Below are 18,426 nucleotides of genomic sequence, written 5' to 3' on the forward strand. Positions count from 1 at the left end.
GGGAGAAAAGTCCTGGGGTTTAGCTTGCAGATTTGGAGGAGAGGGGAGCGGTTCTCTTCCTTTACCTTATAAACTTATTATTTAAAACAACTTAGAAGAAAAGGAACTGTAGAGAGGTAGTATTCTATCCCATCTCTGATCCCAGGTCATGTTTCCCTAAGAATTGTGTTTTCTCTCTTTCTCTGAATCTCCATCTTTTTCCTTGTCTTATAGAAAAAAGATAACTTTTCTGATGTAATAAATTAAAAATTCTATAATTTTCAAAATGATATTCTTTGTAAATTATGCAGAATGAATTTATATAATCTCAAGATTGCATAAATATTGAATATATGTATGTGTATATATGTGGAAGGTGGTTTTTTTTTGGTGTATATATATGTATATATACACACACACCAGAAATTGAACATTTCACAAAGACTAAAATGGTACTTTTATTACACTATTATTAGTAATTTTTAAAATATTTCTATAAAAGTCCCTATTAGCTATTGGGGATCATTTATCTGTCACTTAGCACCATACTGCTTTGTAATTCCATTTTCAAACATCACCAAGATTTCATCTGCCAAATGTGGGTTTCTTGCCGTCGCTTTCCTTTCCTTCCCCAAATAAAGCCTTACAGATATAGTCACTAACAAAGGAACAGCTTTCAAAGAAGCAATATGCTCTGGAGCTACAAAATGTAGCAGGTGAAACCTTTGTATGCTGAATGTATCCCCTGCTTGTTTTACAAAAGCGCATGTAATGTTGCCAAATGAAAACGCCTTTGAGTTGCTTCTGTGGCCAAGGCAGAAGGCGACGAAGACTATAATCCACAGCATTTGATTACAGGAAATTAACTTCCTCTCAAGAACAGAACCCATTGCGGGAACTCTGTCACTACCTGACAAACCAAGGCAGCACTTTCTCTTTCAAATACCGTCATCTTTGCCAAAGTCTGCCAATTAGCTCAGCTGCTAACTTTCACTAAATGACAAGTTTCTGCTTGCTCATTTTGTGGAGCATTCTCTCACCATGGTGTCTCAAAAGCTGGAAACGGGTTTTATTTAAACATTACCTAAATCATTTGCCTCACCTGATGGAATGCTTTCCTTTTAAACACATTTTCATAATTACCTCACTTTGTCTGTCAGAAATAAATGGGGAGAAGAGAGATAAAATCCTAATCATATAGTTCATGATAGTCAGACTTGAGAGTTTTAATGGAATGCAGGGTTTACATTCTTGTTTTTCTTTTTTAAAATAGATATTTAATTTATTTATTCAGCTGTGCTGGGTCTTAGTGCAGCAGGCAGGATCTTTGGTTACTGCATGCAGGATTTTTTTTTTTTTTTTTTTTTTTAAGTTGAGGCCACAGAGAACTCTTAGTTGTGGCATGTGGGATCTAGTTGCTTGACCAGGAATTGAACCAGGGGCCCCTGCATTGGGAGCGTGGAGTCTTACCCATTGGACCAAGAGGGAAGTCTCTACATTTTATATTTTCTAAACTAAGAATATATATGTACTTCTTTATTCTTTCATTTAGGAGTAGGTATTGTAAATGGACTATCTTATCAGAGAATTTTAATCTGATTTTTATCTGTTCAAAAATTTCTGATATGTTTTCACAACTATTGAAGGAGCACAACAAAACCAAATTGATGGTAAAACTAAAACAAGATGACGAAGACCAAAGCAAAAGCCTCAAATGCTTCTGCTTTGCCATAGAGCTATTTGAGAAATGCCTCCTGATTAAGGAAAACACTTGTCTCTTTTGGAACTTCGGCCAAAATGTTGCTTCTCATGCAGTCCTGAAACAGCTCTGTAACCCATACATAAACAAGAATTCTAAATATCATGAAAATAGCCTACCAACCCCCTACCACAAACCCAATGATGAAACATTTTATCCCCCTTTTTTCCTGATTCATATTGAAAATTAATAACCACCACAGGTATTATGATAGGTCTATTTGGAGTATGCAGTTGCTTCCATATCTAATTGATTATTGAATAATGTTTTCTGCTTATGCTTCCAATCTGAAAGCTAAGTGATAATTTTCTGAATTTTCATGCTAAGATCACTTAAGTACTTACATGCTTAAGAGTTAATGGGATATCTCTCTCAGATGTACAAAAACGCCTAGAGAATTTTAAATATTTCTATGAATTATAAATGTGGTTTCCCTTATTGATGGTCATTAGTGGTTTATTTTGATGATCACTGAAATATCTCTGAGGAATTTCCTATGAATTTAAATGTAGAGAATAGAATAAATGGCTAAAAAGGCTAATGTTAGTTGCTCAGTCATTTTTGACTCTTTGTAGCTCACTGCTGCGATTCATGGGGTCACAAAGAGTTGGACACGACTGAGCAACTGAACTGAACTGAACTGAGGCTCCTCTATCCATGGAATTCTCCAGGCAAGAATACTGGAATGGGTTGCCATTCTGTTCTCTGGGGGATTTTCCCAACCCAGGGATTGAACTCAGGTCTCCCACATTGCAGGCAGAGTCTTTACTGTCTGAGCTACCAGGGAAGCCTAAAAAGGCTAAATACCTTCTTATATAAATTGGTTAAAAAATTTTTATTAAAAAATACAGTCATTTCTTCACCATTCATAACAGTATGAAGACAGAAATTTAATCAGAGACCTCCCTAAGCAATTGTATTTAACAACTTTGGTATTTTGCATTCTCCTTTTACTTCCTAGTAAACTGAACTGAGACACTATAATAGTTTTTAAAAATCTACAATGTGTTTTTTTCTCAGTAGTGCCAAAAAACAAATAAATGAACTAAATTTTACTTTCACATGGTCTCCCTTTCTTTGTTGCAGCAAGTGATGAGAAAACACTTTAAAAACATGTAAAAGAGAATATGAGAGAGGCGCTAAAAGAATGCAATGGGTATAGATTATCAACAAGTCCCCAAATAGTCAAAGTTAACTGGTTTGTAGGTAAAGCTAAGCTAACACAACCAACTCATTATATGGGGCTCAGAGGAACAAGGAGCCCAGATCAATGGAAAACTTCAGTAGGACTGATGATGGGCAGTGGATAAGCCAAGGCATTTACATATTATTTGGTATAACTGGAAATGAACAAGTATTCAACTTCACTGGTGGCACACAGTTTGATTTGAAGATAGCTTGCTAGCAAAAAAAGAAGTAGAAAAGATGAAATATCCTATGTGTTTATTTCCACATATCCCATTTTAATGATTCATAAAATAAAAGGCATCACAAATTACATATAGTTTATATGAACGCTATAGTGATAGATTATTTACTTAAAATTTTCCCAAGTAACTGTATCTTAAGTTTTACTGAAGGATGACAATCACCACATACCCCCCAGGAAACAGAATGGAAGTGCTAGGTCTACTACATGGGGGGAAAGCGCACGTGTACTGATGTTGGGGGCCAGCGTGAGGAACTCCGCCCATGGCAAAGGTCATGAGGAAGGAGGCTTGGCATACGCAAAGGTGTGATCAAGCCTCAGGAAACCCCCTGTTCCCAAGCATCTACCCCAAAACCAGAGTCTGTTTTATGCTCTCCCCCATAACCGTTTCTCTCGGAGAAGGAGTAAACGTGCAGCTCCAAGGCAATAAAAATTCCTGGGCGTGACAAGAGTGTTTCAGCTTACGGACTCCTCTGAACGTTATCTAGCCCGCCTGTATAGGTTCGTCCGGCCACATGTGATTGTTTACAGCCTCCCAATCTGACAGGCACGAGATGTTTTAGACTTACAAAAGGCAAATTCTTTGGGGGAGTTAGAAATTATTAGTATAGTGAGTTGGTTAGGAATTATATTGGTGAAGGGTTTTTCATTTGTTGGGCTGATGTTTGCTGCTAAATCTCCATATTCCCTGCCCTTATAATGAATATAACATATAGGAGAAATAAGTATTAACCTTTAAGCATATAGGAGAGATAGGTATTAACCTTTAAGATTAATCCTGTTAACCTTGGGTTAAATAAATTCCTTTCTTGATTGTAACTCACTACACCCTCACCCTATAGGAATGCAACTTTATCTGGAGGGTGGTGCCTGGTTTAAGAAATAAGGTTTTTGGTTATCAGAAAGAAAGGATCATAGAATGTCAGCAGGTCTCACTCATGGCCAGATGATGATGTAATATCCCTAAGACCCCCGCGTGACTCTGTATTCATCCCTATGTGTAACAAAAGGTATATAAGCAAACCCCCAAATAAAGAAATCGGATCAGTTTCCGGAAAGACTGATTCCACCATGTTGCTTCTTTCTTGCTCCCGTTTCTCTGGCTGAAATTCAGCCTCTTTTCTCCACTAATTTTCCTACTACACTATCCGTTTCTAATCTCTCTCTATATCTGTAATTAAATATGTATTTTTCCAAAGACGCCGATGCCATCCCCCCGCCTTCGAATCACCCTGGATCCACCGGGGCTGGACCCCAGCATACTCCTTAATGGCAAGAAGAAGACTTTTCATTTTTGCCGGTATTTTTGCCTAAGTGATTCAAAAGTACTGGTTGTAGTGGCAAGGACACAAGGCTGTCACAAGGGTTGCAACCTCTTTCATACAAGCCACTTCTCAGCCAAATGGCTATGGGACTATTTCTGGGACTTGTGTAAAGATAGTGCTATCTTAAGGACAGATAAAAACTGATTTTTAATTCTCTTTCTCTCCCAAATATTCAGCAAGATCTGATGGCCTCTAATTTTCCACATGGTCTGTTTTGACCCAGATTATCAAAAATCCTAAGAGCTAGTTCTATGACTTTTCTCACTTTTCACTGTCAAATCATTACTGTGGTTACTTAGAAAGATACTGTCTTTCAGGTGCTAGGACAGTTATTAACATATTTCCAGATGATACCCCAAAACAATTTTAGGTTACATCAGATAATAATTCACTGTGAAAATGCATAGTAAGTGCAAAAGACACATTCCAGGGCCTTGTGACATGAGAAGAATAATTGCATTTGTTGTTCTGCACAAAAAAATTAAAGTGAAATATTAAAAAATTTAACTTAGCCTTAACTTGCTGCATAGCTTTTTAAAACTACCACCACAGAAAAAGAAATGGTCCTTTTTATTTTGACACAGTTTTTGGCACTGTATCTGTGAAAGAGTATTATTTCCCCAAATAGGAACTAAATCTAGCTAAGAAACACCATGGAAAAAACAGGTTTAAGAGACACAACAGGCTGTAAAACAGAGAGGACCCTGTGGTAAATCTCATTTCTCACTAGCTCCTTTGGGTGGCTGTCACCTACTCCATGCTCCTGCCTGCCTTCTCTCTTGCGGACTTCCTCCCCTTCCCTAGCTCTTCTCTGCATCCCTCTCTCAAATCTTGATATCTTTCTAGATGGCCCCTAAAGAGCATAGTGATCCTCCCACTGTGTAAATGAACAAGGCCAAGCCAGCGAGGTCAGAACTCTGCCTTTTGAAGCTGGTCCCTTACTCAACCAGGTGTTCAATGAGGAACAAAACTTACTGCCAAGTTCCTGATTTCACAGCACACTTTAAAACTGTCCCAACTGTCAAAAAAAAGTCTCAATGTAATTGTTTCATTAAAATACAGTTTTGGCGCTTTTATAGGCCTGCTTTACTTAAAAATTTAACTTCCTAAATTTGCTTACAGAATGAAATTCAATGTTTTATCAAATGAAATAATGTTTTATTACAATTAAAAAGAACTTCGATTATGAAGATGGTAAGATGAGGAGCATGTTAGGCCATTCAGCTTTGCACCGGAGCCTGTCCTTACCAGTTTGCCAGTTTGTGTCTGGTCTGGTCATAACCTTAATCTATACACAGGGGGGGAATAAAGCCCTCATGTTGTCTCTGAAAGATGATTCACAAATGAAGTTCTAAAATAACTCTTCATTTTGAAAGGTAAATTTTCAAACATTAATGAGTTTTTCCAAGGAGGTTTCACTGTGCAGTGGAAAGAATGTGAAATCCATCTGAGGTTGGAAACAGAGCAATTAAATTAATTTTGTTATTAAAAAACAAAACTGCTCTTGATTTATGTTTTTACATAATGTTTTGCAAGAGAAACCATGCTTAAAGTCCTAATTCCTGTTACATAAAATGAGGTGGGTAGTGGAACCATGTATTTCACCAAGGCAATAACCATTTCATCAGATGCTCTTTTTATCACTCAAATTGGCAGTTTTATGAAAATATTTTGTATACTTGATGAGTGGTTCTTTCACTGTAATCTTATTATATTCATGCTGTTTCCTAAGTTAGCTTTTCAGCGTGAGACTGTGGTTCCCAGGTCATTTGTATTGCTGGTTTTATTTCTTAAATATTCAGTTCAGTTCAGTCACTCAGCTGTGTCCAACTTTTTGTGACCCCATGGACTGCAGCACACCAGGCCTCCCTGTCCATCACCAACTCCCGGAGTTTATTCAAACTGAAGTCCATTGAGTCAGTGATGCCATCCAACCATCTCATCCTCTGTCATCCCCTTCTCCTCCTGCCCTCAATCTTTCCCAGCATCAGGGTCTTTTCAAATGAGTCAGCTCTTTGCATCAGATGGCCAAAATATTGGAGTTTCAGCTTCAATATTAATCCTTCTACTGAACATTCAGGACTGATTTCCTTAAGGAAGGACTGGTTGGATCTCCTTGCAGTCCAAGGGACTCTCAAGAGTCTTCTCCAACACCACAGTTCAAAAGCATCAATTCTCTGGCACTCAGCTTTCTTTGTAGACCAACTTTCACATCCATACATGACTACTGGAAAAACCATAGCCTTGACTAGACAGACCTTTATTGGCAAAGTAATGCCTCTGCTTTTTAATATGCTGTCTAGGTTGGTCATAACTTTCCTTCCATGAAGCAAGCATCTTTTAATTTCATGGCTGCAATCACCATCTGCAGTGATTTTGGAGCACAAAAAAATAAAGTTTGACACTGTTTCCACTGTTTCCCCATCTATTTGCCAGGAAATGATGGGACTGGATGCCATGATCTTTGTTTTCTGAATGTTGAGCTTTAAGCCAACTTTTTCGCTCTCCTCTTTCACTTTCATCAAAAGGCTCTTTAGTTCTTCTTCACTTTCTGTCATAATGGTGGTATCATCTGCATATCTGAGGTTATCATTATTTCGAACACAAATCTTGATTTCAGCTATGCTTCATCCAGCCCAGCATTTCGCATGATGTAATCTGCAGGGTGACAATATACAGCCTTGATGTACTTCTTTTTCTATGTGGAACCAGTCTGTTGTTCCATGTCCAGTTCTAACTCTTGCTTCCTGACCTGCATACAGATTTCTCAAGAGGCAAGTCAGGTGGTCTGGTATTCCCACCTCTTTCAGAATTTTCCACAGTTTATTGTAGTCCACACAGTCAAAAGCTTTGGCATAGTCAATAAAGCAGAAATATATGTTTTTCTGGAACTCTCTTGCTTTTTTGATGATCCAGCAGATGTTGGCAATTTGATCTCTCTTTCCTCTGCCTTTTCTAAAACCAGTTTGAACATCTGGAAGCTCATTGTTCATGTATTGCTGAAGCCTGGCTTGGAGAATTTTGTGCATTAGTTTGCTAGCGTGTGAGATGAGTGCAACTGTGCAGTAGTTTGAGCATTCTTTGGCATTGCCTTTCTTAGGGATTGGATTGAAAACTGAAGTCTTGTGGCCACTGCTGAGTTTTCCAAATTTGCTGGCATATTGAGTGCAGCACTTTCACAGCATCATCTTTCAGGATTTGAAAGAGCTCCACTGGAATTCCATCACCTCCACTAGCTTTGTTTGTAGTAATGCTTCCTAAGGCCCACTTGACTTCACATTCCAGGATGTCTGACTCTAGGTGCGTGATCACACCATCGTAAGTATCTGGGTCATGAAGATCTTTTTTGTACAGTTCTTCTGTGTATTCTTGCCACTTCTTCTTAATATCTTCTGCTTCTGTTAGGTCCATACCATTTCTGTCCTTTATTGAGCCCATCTTTGAGTGAAATATTCCCTTGGTATCTCTAATTTTCTTGAATAGAACTCTCGTCTTTTCCCTCTATTGTTTTCCTCTATTTCTTTGCATTGATCCCCGAGGAAGGCTTTCTTATCCTCCTTGCTATTCTTTGGAACTCTGCATTCAGATGGGTATATCTTTCCTATTCCCCTTTGCTTTTGGCTTCTCTTCTTTTCACAGCTATTTGTAAGGCCTCCTCAGACATCTATTTTTCTCTTTTGCATTTCTTTTTCTTGGGGTTGGTCTTGCTCCCTGTCTCCTGTGCAATGTTATGAACCTCCATCCATAGTTTATCAGGCACTCTATCAGATCTAGTCCCTTAAATCTATTTCTCACTTCCACTGTATAATTATTAGGGATTTGATTTAGGTCATACCTGAATGGTCTAGTGGTTTTCCCTACTTTCTGCAATTTCAGTCTGAATTTGGCAATAAGGAGTTCATGATCTGAGCCATAGTCAGCTCCTAGTCTTGTTTTTACTGACTGTATAGAGCTTATAGACTATATTTCTTCAATATAGACTGTTAGTGTATAGGTACATCATCGACTGTGACCCTGTCATATGAAGGATGAAGCAAGAGTTTCACTATATACTGATAATGAAAATTCAGCTTTTAAGCTTTAAGGAAAAAAGAATTGTAAGAGATCATCAATATTAAGAAATAATAAAATACACCAATGATTAAAAAAATGGAACTTGAACTATATATTTCAGATCCAGAGGAGTAGATAAAGGTCATAAAACTCCATTATGCTCAACATATATCACTCTGGTACACTAAATTATTAGATCTTCTGCCTTAAATAATCCTTTTCAAAAACTAATGGAAAGATGTATTTACTGAACTGTTTCTCACTTAAGAGTCTTTGACCAGTCAGTCTTTCTTACCAGAAATCAATCAATTTTAAATTTCTGTCTCCATCCCACTGAAGAAAAAGAGTTGCCTAAAATGATCTCATTAGACCATAGTCCTGTATTGCATCTTAATAGATGTGAAAGTTATTATAATTCTAGGCTAGCCTTGAAAATGGTTTCAGATTTATAAGGGAAGATTTGACTTTTCCAGTACCTAGTTTCATTAATACTGTGAAAAGAAAATTGGAATTGCAGGTTCCTGTGGTGTTTGTGAATTGAGATTAGCAATTTTTTCCCCATAACCCAGAAAAGAAAAATATTACTTTTTTTCATTCTTGTATTTCAATACAACACATGCCAAAAAAAAAAAAACAAACCCACAGTGATCATGTAAAGACTCACACAAATTCATGTTTAAATGCCACAGCTGCAGAAAGCAGGTGGGTGGCGATTTATACGATATGCACTAATTTCAATTCATCCTGTGGTTTCTTGAGAGGTGGTGCTGGATATTTCAAATCCCTCCCAGTTTCATCTTCCCTACCATCAGCTCCATCCATGCCCTGCACATTTTCATGTCTACTACTGCAGGTCAGACTGCTTGAGAGGGGTCACGTCTAGTATATCTCAATCCTTAATCAATTAGAGATTCAGAAAGAACTTGGAAATCAGTAAAACCTTACCACCTGCCTGGCTGCTGGGACTAAACATTGCCTCAACTACTTTCAAAACCACCAAAGCAAAGCATGTGTTCGAAGGGAAGTCCACTGATGTGGGATTGAGATGATGACTATCTTCAGCAGACTTCTAGGCACTGCAGGAGGAGCAATGTGAGCCACAGAAAAAAGTGTTTTGTGCCTGGAGAATAGGGAGCACCTCCTAGGGCTGCTGTTACCTCAAACGGCACCACACAGAACAGAAAAAGCAATGGACAATCACATCATATGTGACTTTGGTGACCCTGAAAATAAATGGAGGAGCACACATTCTCCCCCGTCTCTGGGGGAGCCAGGGGACCGTGCCTGTGTGTCCACAGGCTGATCATCTGCAAGCTTCATAGACTTTTTGCATGCTTATTGTACCCATAAATTCTTACTAGAATCCTTGAAATTGTCATGGTATTTACTAAAGTACCACTGTTCTAACAGCTTTCATGGTCTGCCTACAGCTACATATTCAAATTTGTCTTCCATTTCTCTCAAAGAAAGTAACAGTCATAATTTTATTGCTGTCTCCCAATACCCACACATCAATAAAAGTTTTATCATTATGCCTGGCTCATACGACCTTTCTTTTCTAGCTTGGCTGAGCATTACTTATTTCTCAGACTTAGCTTAAATGCTTCATCGTTTATGGTGTTCTCTCTATGAATATTCACACCTGCTGTCAACCAGTTTTTGATGAGCTATTGCTATGTTCCAGAGACTATACTAAGTCCCAAGGGAACAGGTTTTAACCAAATACACTTGATGCCTTCCCTCATGAACCCTGAACTATAATGAGGGAAAGATTTCCACAACAAAAAAAAAAATCACACAATTAGGCTGAAAGCAATAACTGACATGTGTGACAAAGGAAAATGACAAGTACCATGCAGGAGTAGAGCAGGGGTTTCTGATTTAGACTGGGGAGTCAAGTAGACTTTTTGAGGCTGTAATATACATGTTGAGACCTGGAAAATCAGTGGAGAGTAGTTCAGTAAAAAGTGGGCAGAAGATTCGTCTAATCATAAGGAAACATATATGGAATGACTTTGAGGAAGAAAGGAGTTTGCTTTTCAGGAACTAAACTAACGTCAGACTGGAGGCGGCATATTGACTTTTAGGGGAAAGTGAGAAGAAATTTGAAGGCGGACATGAAACTTCCATAGATCATAGTCCTTGGAATGAAGCCATGCATCAAAGATCATCACACTTGACTGCATAAACAATAACAATTTAATGTGGAAAAAGGTGTCACTAATGAAGTGAAAATGCAGATCAGAAAGGAGAAATATCTGTAGTACATATGACAGACAAAGAGTTAACACCTCTAAAATATAAAACCATGTATCAAGTGCTATGAACAAAGGCAAAAACCCACTGGAAGAATGGACAAAAATAGAGACATGCAAATGGAGAACAGAAGATCCAAATGGTTGATAAATAGGACAGGATGCCCAATTTCACTAGAAGGCAAGTCAAAATAAAATAAGGAGGTATTTTTTTCCCCAACAAACTTGGAAGAATAAAGTGAATTAAGGTGATAATTTGGTTAGAACATTTGCTTGGGAAATAGACAATTGTGCCGGTGAGAATATGAATTTCTCAATTTTTAGAAAGTAATCTAACATCTATTACAATTTTAAAAAGATTAAATTGCAGCTGGCTGATGGGTGGATGTGAGTTCATTATACCATTCTTTCTAATTTAGTTTATGTTTGAAATATAAAATAGTAATGTTAAAAAATACACAAATATTTTCATGAAGCAGCCTCAGTTTTGAGAATATAGTCTCAAGAATTAAATACACCAGCATGCATATAAATAAATGCAGGATGTTTGCTGATCATGTTTTGAGGAAAAAAAGAGAAAAGGACAGTTTAAAAGCTCATTAACAGGGCTGTGATTGAGTAAGTTATTCCAATTTTTTATTGGACACCCATAATTATGGCACGCCTATACCCTAGAACTTTAACAGAGTTAAAAATAGGAATTGGAGAAAAATCTGTTGAACTGAAAGTGAAGTGAAGTGAAGTCGCTCAGTTGTGTCCAACTCTTTGCGACCCCGTGGACTGTAGCCCACCAGGTTCCTCTGTCCATGGGATTCTCCAGGCAAGAATACTAGAGTGGGTTGCCATTTCCTTCTCCAGGGGATCTTCCCACCCAGAAATCGAATCCAGGTCTGCCGCATTGCAGGCAGACACTTTAACCTCTGAGCCACCTAAAGAGGTTGAACTGAAAGATGTCCATAATAGATTAGGAAAGGAGAGAATCAAATTTAATTCATAGAGTATGCTTCTAATTTTTATGTGACAAGAGAGAAAAACAAGCCGCTATTCATGTTCATAGGAACACAGTGAAGGTGTAGGAAAGATTCATGCCAAGCTGTTATCATTGGTTAATGTATGGAGGTGGGAGAAAAGGGAAAAATAAAGTTAAATAGAAAAAAATAATTTAAAATTCCAAGAAATAAGTATTAAGTAACAATTTACTAAGTACTACATAAGACATTAATACCAAGGTACAAAAAATAGCCTTGGGTTCCACCTTCTTAGAACTTTCAGTATATTCAAAATAAAACAGAAAGTGTAAGAAAACAAACAGAACAATTTTAAATAAAAAAAAATAACACAAGAAGGCACAAATACTGGGTACTAAGAAAGATAATAAAGAGGGTGGACATCAGCAAAGGGCTGTCCCAGTAGAAGTTGTTTGGGATGAGCATTAATGGAGCAGGACCCAGGCCTCCCAGTGTGAACCCTGGAAAGCCATCAGGTATTTCTCAAGAAGGAAGACATGAGAGAGAATAGCTTGAAGTTGGGAAAAAAAAAACATAAATCAAGAAGATACATGGGAGAATTTGCAGAAAACCCAACTTGATCCTCATCTTCTCTCAACCATATACTACACCATCCACTTTAGTATGGATCCTTTATTACTGTGAAATCTTACGCTTCTATTGCTTTGTTAATTCTCTTCCATACCAGACTGCTAGTCTTTTGATAGTTTCCTGTGAGTCTGTTTCTCTTTCCCTCCACTTTCCTCCCCTCCAAACACTGAATGAAGACTGAACGCACAAGCTGCAAAATGTATGTTTTCTGACTGAATAGAGGAAGAGATTTTTCTAAGTTTATAAATTTTCAGGAGTGGACTGGGATGGATGTAATCATTAAGACAATGTGAGAGATCTTTGCTTTCAAAGCTTTGAGTAAAGATAGTAAACAAGTGGGTAAAACATTGATGATGATATTGCATACTTCTTTATAAAATGCTTTTATCTCAATACTTTCCTAACACCCACCTCCTATAATATCTCCAGTAAAATAAGTAATGATAGTGTTTGTTTAATTAAACCAGAAAACACTTCTCTGCTTAAGTGAATTGGGATCATTGTGCATTGATGTAAGTATCAGAGCTGTGTTTACTTTTCCTGAGGCTTAGATGGTCAACAATTTGCCTGCAATGCGGAAGACCTGGGTTTGACCCCTGGATCAAGGAAGATCCCCTCAAGAAGGGACTGGCAACCCTCTTCAGTATTCTTGCCTGGAGAATCTGATGGACAGTGAAGCCTAGCGGGCTGAAGTCCTTAGGGTCACAAAGAGTGGGACACAACTGAACGACTAACATTTTCACTTTCTTTCAAGCCTCCATATATAAGTTGCTTAAATTCCAACGACTAAGTGCCAAGTATTTGAAGTCAACCAGGTTAGTAGTCTTCGGTTTGATTTGTTTGGGTGCCTAATATTTATATTAACCTTATCTAATATCCACAGCACTACAAATAGTTGAGAGCTAATTTGGAGCTCTTTTCTCAAACTCAGCAAAGCAGCTTCAGAAGTTTCTAGGGTAATTTTTACTCCTGTGGCTATTAGAGTGAGATGGTTGAAAAGGGCCTCATCAGTCAGGCCAGGTCAAACTTTCCATAACTGTCAAGTAGAAGAAAAGCCATTTGGCAATAATTGAGAAAGTTGGTTTCAAAGCAAGGGAGCCTCGTTATTCTATATCATATATTCTATGTGTTTTTCATCAAAATGTACCACATTTCAGTAAATGCAAGAGGAGTTATATTTTGAAATAGTGATGATACTCTCCATTATTGATTTCAAGTCAACTAAACTCTTTGATAGCAAAATAGTTTATTTCCCTGGAAGTTCGCTGACTAAAATACCGAGAAATACATGCACTGAGAAATCACCTTTCTTAAGACATATTTAGTTTAGTTTTTGTTTTTTTTTTTTTTTTACATGTGGAAAGTTGAACAGTCACTTTACATAAAACCAGGGGATTCATTCCAAGGAACCCTTGAGTCTGGAACCAGGAATCTGGGAGGAACCTGGCTTCTAGTAAGATGAAAATGGCACTATCATATAGCTGCAGCAATGAGGAGTGTGTGTATGAGTGTGTATATGCACATATGTACGTGAATCTTACAGCATTCCTTCCAATTCTCTGAAAGAAGTTGCTACAGTCACCTTTATTTTCTCATAATTTATAGGTCAAGTCAGGCTTCTGAGAACTCCAGAGAAGATTTCATATACCTTGGGATTAATTTAAATATATTAAATTATTATAAACCTCTTTGTTAATTTCCTCTCAAATGATACACGGCTTTACCTTTAGTAGATAGAGTTTCCTGTGACTTAACAGACAATTGATGCTCAATACGGGCTACTCTGCCTTCTGACTCACTGCGAGGTTGAAATCCTCTTTATTGTCTATTTAGTTAGTAGTTGTTACCTCTATTGGATTATTATTATATGGCAGGCTCTGGGCTTTGCACTTTATCTAATTTTTTTCCTCATAGTGACTCTGTAGTTGTTATTACAACTTTACAGGAAAGGAAACTGAGTCTTAGAGGTCATGTTATGTGTGCTTCACAAGTGACACAGTCAAAATTCAAATTCCAGTGCGTCTCTGGCTGTTAGAGTTTTATGCATTCAATGTGTCAGCACTTATGAGTGCAGAACATTTGTCAGTATCCCCAATTTTTCCCTTTCTTGAAGAACTGAATCCTTTTAGGCCTCTCATCTAAGCAGTGTCCAGTTCTACCCCTGCTGGCCACATTCCACCCCAAATCCTGCCATCTATCTGTCCTTTGCGGTAGAAGGAATTTGCATTCCCACAGAATCTTAGGAAAGCATAGTAAAGAGGAAAAATAATGGTTTTTTTTTTTTTTTTTAGATCTAGTCTAGGCACTGCCCCTAATTTACAGAACGATTCTTTGAACTTCATTATCCTCTGCTCACATTTTTTCATCAGAGATATAACAGTGATACATTATTTATCTCCCAGGGTCACTCTGAGGATCCTACCAGGTAGATAAATGTGCGAGTGCTCTGAGGAAGATAAAGTGCATGTAAAAACTATGCTGGTCTGATTATCTTCCCTGTGTCTTCCACACAAAAGGGACTGAATCAGCAGCCTTCCTAACAATAAGAGTTTTGTGATACATCCAGCATACCACCGTCAGTCAGCCATGGCAGTGTGCAGTTCCACCAGGAATGTTATCTCTGAGGAGGTCTCTGTATTCTTTCTTTCATGAATGGAGGCCCTGTGAATTCAGGTGGCAAAACGACCGTTTATACCAAGGGACCTGTTGTTTCAGGTCATTAATTGTTAAGTTGCATGCGGAGCTTGTTTCTGTTTATCTGCAAAACATTCTATCTTTATGGAACAGCACTCTCCAGCTCCCACAGTTGGAGTGAATTAAACTTCTCCCACTCTCAAAATTTTATTACAAGATTTTATGTTTCTAGGTATCAGGAAATCAATCACCTGAGACCACTCTTTGGTCATATCTGACAGAGAAGCTTATTGTCATGGAAATAAGAACTGTTTCGATTAGGTTTTAGGGTTTCTTTCTAAAATGATTAGGTCATTTCTCCTCCCTTCCCTGCTCTGGAATTCTATGTTGTACTCTGGATGAAATCCACAGCAGAATTCCTATAGCAGAGTTGTAGGCTGGATTCTCAGAGCCCTGTGTCTTGCCAGGCTTTCTGGACAGCTTTTATGTAAGCGCATGTCATTCTGGGTGATGGGGCAGTGTGCAGTTTTCCTGATTTAAAACTGGGTCTCCTCATTTTGGGTGATCATCTTTATATTCCTGTCATGAAACTATTGCTGTCTCAATTTACTTTTGTTGGGAAAAGTCATATTCTTTTTGGTTAGAGTGCAATAGCTAAGGTGAAAGATTAGACAGCTTCCCTACTGAGCCCATTAGAAGGAGGCATGTCAAGCCTAGAACTGGGGAATATGGAAGACAAGCTATCCATCATGGGGGGAAGGGTATGGTGGCTCTGCCAATTTAAGTCACTTTAGCCCAGAACATTTCTGAAGGTCTTAGGAGGCAGAGCTAGTCGATTATAATAGCATGGGGAAAGGTTAATCATTCCTTCTCTCTGAAACTCTGTGGGGCAGAGACCTGCATTAAATTCCACCCCCACCCAAATAAGAATAACAGATGATATGTGTCCTCTTGCCATTTTAGCAACCTACATACATCTAACTAAAGCACTGCTCTTGTCTTATTAGTTTCATAATGGCTACTGAGAAAAGTTTGATGTTGCTAGAATCCAGAAAGAGTTTATAAAGCTTTCTAGATGCTAAAGTGTTAATTATTAACATCTTTTACCCTTGCCTGTGGCTATAGATAGGTCTATTTCCATTTATAATATGGCTGACTCCTCAGTTAATTTGTTTGTACTACTAATAAAAGCTAATTAATATTGTCAAATTTTAGATGGCAACTCAATATTAAGTGCTTTACATGCATTGTCTCTTTTACCAGCACAACGATATCATGAGTAATTAACATTATTCATGTCATTTTGCAGAAGTAAAAAGTCAAGTACACAGAGGTTCAATGTTTGGCTTCTGATTACACAGCAAGTGGGTGAAGTGGGATGTGAATTCAGTTTGATTTCCAAAGTCTGGTCAATGAAATGTTAAGATTTTAGTGGTAGATATGGTAATATTACTATGTTATATTATGTAACATATATGTACATATATGTACACATCTGTGTACCACATATTACTACTTCTCTACTAATTTTTAAAAAATTAAACAATGGCTTCTGCCTGTACTGGCATCTTTAAACCTGGGCATTGAATAAAATATTCTTGTCTTTCTTATTTTATTCCCAGTGCCAGGCTTCTTAAAATACTGAGGATGAGTGAGGAGCTACTAATGACGAAAGTGATCTAACCAACAAGTCAACTGACATGAGATGAGACCTGCAGACTAAAGCCTGCTGTAGTATTTGCTGCTCCTTGGAGCACGTGAACCAACAAAGAAAGCATATGGGCTCTTCATGCGAGCAGCATGCCCTATAGAGAAATATTCAGACTATGTTACCTTTCCTCTGTTACCATTGAGTAAGTGTAATTAATAAATACAAAGAACACTCCACAAGAAAACAATTTCATTATCAAAGCTGGTATTGGACACAGATGACAAGAAAATGTGGTTTCATTCTTCTTGCATTTCCTGTTTCCTTTAGAGGTAGACTTAGCCTATAAATTTGGCTCCCTGGTGGCTCGGAGAGTAAAGAATCTGCCTGTGATGTACGAGATCCGGGTTCACTGGGAAGGTTACCTGGAGAAGAGAATGGCTACCTACTCCAGTATTCTTGCCTGGAGAATTCCATGGACAGAAGACCTTGGGTGGTGGGGGGTCGGGGGGTGGGGAGGAGGTGGAAGGGGTGGTGTGGCACAAAGAGTTGGACAAGACTGAGCAACTAACACTTTCACTACCCTATATTTTCCTAAACCTATGCTGCATTTCTCCCTTTACAAGATTGGGAAACCATTTTAAAGCACAGAACTCCATCCCATTGTCTCCTTCTAAAGCTCAACAGGACAAGTCACACTTTAGAAAGGCTTGTGGTATTTTGAGCCTTTCTAAAAAGGACTTTAAAAATGTTATTAATGTTTAAAGGCTGGGTGTATATATATATATATTAATATGAAGGCTGCCTAGAAATTTATTTTATATACATGAGTAGATTTTTCTTTTATTTATTGTAGGACAGTTCTGTATTAGCAATCATATACTTTTGGCAGACTTTCAAGTAAATGCTTAATCTAACTCAGTAAACTCACTTATTTGCTAGGTAATTACGGTAAGCAGCCAATCACAATTAGTTTACATGTGTGAACAGAACTCATTCTAACAGCAAAAGGAACTGTGCCCGTTTTCTATCCAGGTCAAATCTGTCTGCCTTGTGAAGAGCCTCCCTCAAGGTGAAAATAATGCATCTCCTGGCACAAAAACAGTGCCAGTAAAGCAGGCCTTCCACTCACCACTGGGCTTATCATAATCATGCTACAGTCTTAGTACCTGCCAGTTTCTCTGCTAAACACTGTGTGTGCATCTTTCAATCTATCACCCCATTTCCCCCATTTTACACAAAAGGATGAGATGGCTGGATGGCATCATGGACTCGATGGACGTGAGTCTGAGTGAACTCCGGGAGATGGTGGTGGACAGGGAGGCCTGGCGTGCTGCGGTTCATGGGGTCGCAAAGAGTCGGACACGACTGAGTGACTGAACTGAACTGAACTGAACACAAAAGGAAATTGAGCCTCAAAAATACTAAGTAACTTCCCAAGACCAGGAAGAGCTGCAACCCAAACTAGTTCTGCAACTCAAACTGGTTCAAATTGTGACTCCAAGGTTACAATCATAAGTAATACTCCCTTCCCTTGTTATTTTGTTTTCTAATGATCTCCTGGTAGGAACTAATTGTGGTAAATGAAACAGGTTGTCTTAAAGGTAGAATCTCCTTCTCTAAACAAGACCTTAACCTTCCCCACAGCTTGGCCAAACTTCAGACAGCTCTCGTCCTGTCTCTAGGGCCCTGGCCTCCTTTTTCTTAGAGCATTTACTTCATAAAACTTGTAATTCCAAATTTTTT

General features: G+C 38.2%; 1 protein-coding gene across 22 annotated transcripts in view; it reads right to left on the reverse strand.

The window, feature by feature from the left end:
• Positions 1–18,426, reverse strand: part of NRXN1 (neurexin 1) — a 1,211,037-nt gene that overhangs the window by 5,825 nt on the left and 1,186,786 nt on the right. The window lies entirely within an intron of this gene.

This window comes from Oryx dammah, unplaced genomic scaffold, assembly GCF_014754425.2.
Source record: "Oryx dammah isolate SB20612 unplaced genomic scaffold, SCBI_Odam_1.1 HiC_scaffold_25, whole genome shotgun sequence".
Taxonomy (NCBI): domain Eukaryota; kingdom Metazoa; phylum Chordata; class Mammalia; order Artiodactyla; family Bovidae; genus Oryx; species Oryx dammah.